The sequence below is a fragment of the Palaemon carinicauda genome, chromosome 7, assembly GCF_036898095.1.
Source record: "Palaemon carinicauda isolate YSFRI2023 chromosome 7, ASM3689809v2, whole genome shotgun sequence".
In the NCBI taxonomy this organism is placed as follows: Eukaryota; Metazoa; Arthropoda; class Malacostraca; order Decapoda; family Palaemonidae; genus Palaemon; species Palaemon carinicauda.
This window is the reverse complement of record NC_090731.1, coordinates 169634521-169641103: the sequence shown is the minus strand read 5'-3', so window position 1 is coordinate 169641103 and position 6583 is coordinate 169634521.

The window sequence follows — 6583 nt, the reverse complement described above, 5'->3', positions numbered from 1 at the left end:
TAAGTGTTATTTTTCTCCTGAAAGTACTTTTAGTCTTATGTGCCAATAGTTCAGTAAATTTTTATTTCATATTATTGTTTCTTATGATAATTCTTTTTTAACTGAAAGTACTATAGCGTTATGTGCTCAGATTGTGTTAATTGAATGCTATGTGCCAGTAGTTCAGTATTTTTTTTTTATTTCAGAGTATTGTTTCTCATGACAATTCTTCTATACCAGTGGTATATTTCCCATGAAACTACTATAGCGTTATGTACTCTGTCTTAATTAAATGTTAAAACCCTTGAAAACTAGAAGGAAAATAGTAGTTTGAAATATAAAAGGTGCTATTTCGTGTTTAGCAATTTTGCATTATGAGTCACTTTATATTTGACGATAATATATAGAAAATAATTTAGTGAATTTTATGGAAATTAATTGTACTAATGTCTCAATTGTAGATAAATTGTTAATAGGCCTTTATTGTTTTTCTGTTAATGTATTTAAAAGTCTATGTAATTCCTGATGTATTCGTAGCCTTTGGAAGCCTTTTGAAAATCATAGATTGTTTTTATTTGTACACTTTAGGTTAAAATGAATTTCCTCTCAATATAATTTATTGCGTTGAAAATTGAAAATTTATGGCAATGGAGTCTCCTGTATCTTCTGTAATCTTATGTAATTTATGAATTTTTTAATCTATCATTATTTTTAATATCAATGTAAAAAGGCCAGTATTACCAGTAGAGTCTTTCGTAATTAAGAAACTGTGAATCACTAATGAAGATTATTTCTATTTAAACCCGAATAGATATATTTATGTATGGATGGATAAATAGTTAATATATATATATATATATATATATATATATATATATATATATATATATATATATATATATATATATACATATATATATATATATATATATATATACATATATATACATATATATATATATATATATATACATAGATAGATACTGGTCTATATATATATATATATATATATATATATATATATATATATATATATATATATATGATATTATATATATATAGTATATATATATATATATATATATATATATATATATATGTGTGTGTGTGTGTGTGTGTATGTGTCTCCATAAATATATAGAAACTTTAAATAACAAAGCACACGATGATCCACAATACATATCTCCATATTTACATACAAATTCTGCTGATACTGTTCTGTCGAAGACTGAGTTTTCTACTGATCCTTCAAAATTGTAAGTCATCTGACGGTCTAAGGGGAGGATCGCCATATTGACATGTGCTCTCTCTCTCTCTCTCTCTCTCTCTCTCTCTCTCTCTCTCTCTCTCTCTCTCTCTCTCTCTCTCTCTCTCTCCCTCTCTCTCTCTCTCTCATGTATATATATAAATACATACATATATATATATATATATATATATATATATATATATATATATATATATATATATATATATATATATATATATATATTTCTATATATATCTGTATATATATATATATATATATATATATATTATATGTGTATATATATATACACATACATATGCGTGTGTGTGCGTGAGCGTAAAATTCACAGGATCACTTGTACATTTATGTATGTATGTTTTATGTATACACATATGTGAGTAAAATTAGTTTGAATTGGACATTTTTTTTTAATTATTTTTTTTTTTTTTTTTTTTGTACGCATGTATGTAGGATGTGTTTAAGTTCACATATGCAAGTATATTTTGCTATGCTGTCATAAATTTTGATAAATTTTGATCTGCCACCGACAGGGTATGTATTTCATGTATAATTTCACATTTTCTGTATCTTGTCTTCAGACAACTGGAAACTCACTGGTATGTTAAGGTTCAGAAATACCTTTTTAAGTACTAGATAAATTGATATATGCAGAAAACTAATGCTATTTTTTTTTTATTTCTGAGGTAAATGATTCACTAAAAGTTTTCCTAAAGGAAAATAAATGGCCAGAATTTCTTGTTTGCCGTATTCTAACTATTTGTGAAGAAAAGTACAAACGTTTATGACTATAAAATATAAAATTCATTTGTATCTTTTGAAAGTTAGTTCTTATGATTGAGTTTCTGTATGCCAAGAATTGTTTGGTAGACCAGTTTATTGATACAATGTAAAAACACATTTCCTTTCTATTTGTTTTAAATTGTTTGGTAGGCCACTTTATTGATACAATGTAAAAACACATTTCCTTTCTATTTTTTAAATTGTTTTGTAGACCAGTTTATTGATACAATGTAATAACACATTTCCCTTCTTTTTAAATTAAATATACTCTGATCCATATACAGTACAGTCAAAACTCAAAAGTCAGCCGACACAAGTCTTTCTCGTGTAGAGAATGCGTTAGCAAGTGTCACAGGACTTTTGAATTTAACTTTTCCATTTTTTAATCATAACTTTATAAGCGACTTGATCCAATATACCAGGTTTGATTCCCTTGAAGTACATGAGTTTATTGATACAATACAATGTTAGTATTGATTTCCTAGAGGTTTTTCTTAGAAACCTAACCAATATCATCAAAGACACTCTGGGACTGTAGAGTAACTGGAATGCCTGTATCACTGAACAGTTATTTCGACACGTATGGGTCACGTATGAAGTCCAGTGTTTGCTTCTTTTTTATTATTTAATAGTAAGTATGTACACCTCGGCTTCTATGTATGGTTGTAAATGTACATTTTCTTGGATTTTAAAAGAAAAAAACAACTCAATGTGATACTCTTCATATCTTTGTGTACTCGTATTTTAAGTGGGACCATTTACTAATAAATCAAAATGCACCCACTTTCTGGCCTTTTATTGGTTTGCATTCCAATTCCCTATTCTAATTCCCTATCATCATATAGGGATTGTGGTGGCCGATGTGGTAACGTCCCTGACTGGTGAACGCCAGACTAGGTTTCGAGCCCCGCTCAAACTCGTTAGATCCCTTGGTCGATGCAACCTCACCATCCATGTAAGCTAAGGATTGGGGATTTAGGGAGCCTTATAGGTCTATCTGCCGAGTCATCAGCAGCCATTGCCTGGCCCTCCTTGGTCTTAGCTTGGGTGGAGAGGGGGCCCAGGACGCTGATCATATGTATATAGGGTCAGTCTCTTGGGGGTTGTCCTGCTTGATATGGCAATGTCACTGTCCATTGCCTCTGCCATTCCTGAATAGTCTTTATACCTTTAAATTGATGCTTCTCTTGAAGGAAAACAAACTATTCTTTTTTATAGTAATCTTTTACATGCAATTTTATTCATATTCATTATATATATATATATATATATATATATATATATATATATATATATAATATATATATATTAATATACATATGTATGTATGTATGTATGTATGTATGAGGCCGTAACTTGTACAGTGAAGGACAAAGGCCTCATACATACATACATATGTACAGTATATTATATATATATATATATATATATATATATATATATATATATATATATATATATATGATTAATAAATACTGGTGTTTTATTCCATCCTAATCTTTCATATATAAGGTAAGAAAAGATCTTACCATAAAATAATTTTCATTCGACATGATACAAAATGCCACAGTGAATCATACCTTAAAAGTATGATTGGACTAATTATCAACATTTAACTACTATTCTTGGCTATTTTAAATCTTGCATTAACTTGCGACATTCCAACTAGATTTAATTATACAGATCTAGAAACAGACATAGACGTTTTCCGTAATGTTTATATATTATTTAAAAGACTGCTTCTCACTCATTTGATTTTGCGCACTGCACTTTGTGTACGAGTACGGGTAAGTAAACATTGTAAACATTAGCTCTTTAGTATCAGTTTATTATCTACTCTGCGCTATTTCTATGGTGTCAGGTATGAGGAACCTATAATCAGAAGGCATCGGTGTCCTACCGTGTATTTGTGAAAGGTTACACACAGTTATATCTACACTGTATTAAAATAAAAAGGTAATTTTAACAGGAAATTCTCCGTAAAAAATATAGTTTTCAGCCGTAATTCAGAAAAATTCAGGCGACCCTAATTTCTAACCCACTTTGTTATTATCTTTTACGGGTTGGTGACTGTAATATCACTCATTAACGTCAATATATCCGATTTTAGAACTGTATATATATATATATATATATATATATATATATATATATATATATATATATATATATATATATATATATATATATATATATATATATATATATATATTACGCAAACATTTAACAGTGTAGTTTCTGGGATAATAACATGTATTCCGGACTAGGTGAATATAAATATTGTAGTTCTAGGTTTCATGTATTTGGAAAGAGTAATTATACTGCTGTTAACAAGAGTTGTCCAAATAAAGGTGGTAAAACTCCACTAGAAAGTAGGCTTATCCTAGGCCAGGAAATTGTGATGATAATAAGGATACGTTAGATGATTACCAAGGAATTCGTACTCATTGAAGTCTCCGTATGTGGATTGCTCCGTCAGTGCGCCTCATGCAGTTCACTGTAGGCAAGACTCAAAGTTTAATTGCAGAGTTTTCCATCTAGTTGCACTTTGGCATTGAATAGCCTCTCGGACCCCAGCGTCGGGTTATATAGACCAAATTCATAAATCCGATTTATTGGAAGGTACGCCCCACTCGGTATGAAGACCTAACACTTAAAATTTTACCGTAAAAACGATAAAAATCCTGGAATAAATGTTGCCCGGCATTTATCGTTTTAAAAACGGATAAATTGACATAAAGGAGTGATATTACGGTCACTAACCCATATAAGATAATAACAAAGTACGGTAAAATTACGGTCGACTGTATTTTAGTGAAATACGGCTGAGAACCGTAGAGAATTTCCGATTAAAACTACTGTTTATATATATATATATATATATATATATATATATATATATATATATATATATATATATATATATATATATATGTGTGTGTGTGTGTGTGTATATATATATATATAACAGTGGTACGTACTGCATTCTAAAGAAATTGCAAGAATTACCAGTAAATACACATAAAAGCACAATGTTTAATACTATTCCCTGCTCCACAAATTCTTATAACAACCCAAAGGTTCCAGAAAGCTGGTGTCAGAGCAAGGCGACTAAGGCTAAGACATATCCACCTCAAACAAATAGTTGATCAATTTTAATTTGTAGCAGTGCACCAAATTGTGCTTATGCTGTTGAGTGAGCTAATTCTCCTGGGATGGTCAGTATTCATTAGTAAGCGATGAAGATAACATCTTGGTATAATCATTGTTGGTCACATATACCCAGGCACTTCCCCCAATTTTGGGGGTTAGCCGACACCAACAATGAAACAAAACAAAAAGGGGACCTCTACTCTCTACGTTCCTTCAGCCTAACCAGGGACTCAACCGAGTTCAGCTGGTACTGCTAGGGTGCCACAGCCCAACCTCCCACATTATCCACCACAGATGAAGCTTCATAATGCTGAATCCCCTACTGCTGCTACCTCCGCGGTCATCTAAGGCACCGGAGGAAGCAGCAGGGCCTACTGGAACTGCGTCACATGGTATTTTTAGAAAATGATGTAGAGGACCTTTATGAGTACCTGTGTAAAATCAGCATTTTTACTAACATTCATTTTTCAACTGGAAATTATGTGTCATATTGTGGCAATTTGTTTTTCATATAGTGATTTTGATATGAATGGCGTCCCAGGCTTATGATAATCCTTATGAGCAGTAGTGCATTGTCTACAATCTCTATGACTGCGTCTGACGTCATACCAAGTCTGAAATTTATCAAAGCTGGCAGAGTAAGTCATGATCAACAAAACTCTACTAGTCAGGGCCACCCATACGAGGTTGGTTTGCTGTGAGCGATCAGACAAAAATCTCACACCATCATTGATCCGCAGTGGCCAGGGTTGTTATAAAAATGGCCAAACCCTAGACATGACTATGGACATGTCTGACGCATTTGTCCTGCAGTGGACTAGAAACAGCTACATTTGTTGTTGTCGTTGTTGTTGTTCGTGGCATGTGTGTGGCATACAAATTTTCAATCAAACACATTTAGAAATGTTTTAAGCAATTGTGCACACATACATATGCTTAACATTTGTGAGCGTATACATCTCAATGAATTAATTGCATGTATACATGTGTAACGACTAATACAATGGTAATTATATATATATGTTTATTCATGCAGATATTTCTAGCTATGTGCATTTCTAGGCATACGTATTGTAATATTTACATATTGTGTACGAACGTTGTTTTCAAATATTCACACATGGTTGGTTTTGGACACACGATTCCTTCTTCCAACTTCATTATCATAGTATTCTTTTTATTTCTTCCTCATTATTTATTTATGAATATATCAATTATTTACTCATTCATTAACAGTCTTGCGTATTCATATATCCTTATTAATAGTGAATACTTAAAGAAAGCAATCGTAAACTCCAAAAGCAAATCCTGAAAATTTGCTCTCGTCTCATCAGCCAATAGGAAGACCGCTCTCAAAGCCTCTCGCCAAATTACGAAGCTTTCATCCAATGAAAGAAGGCT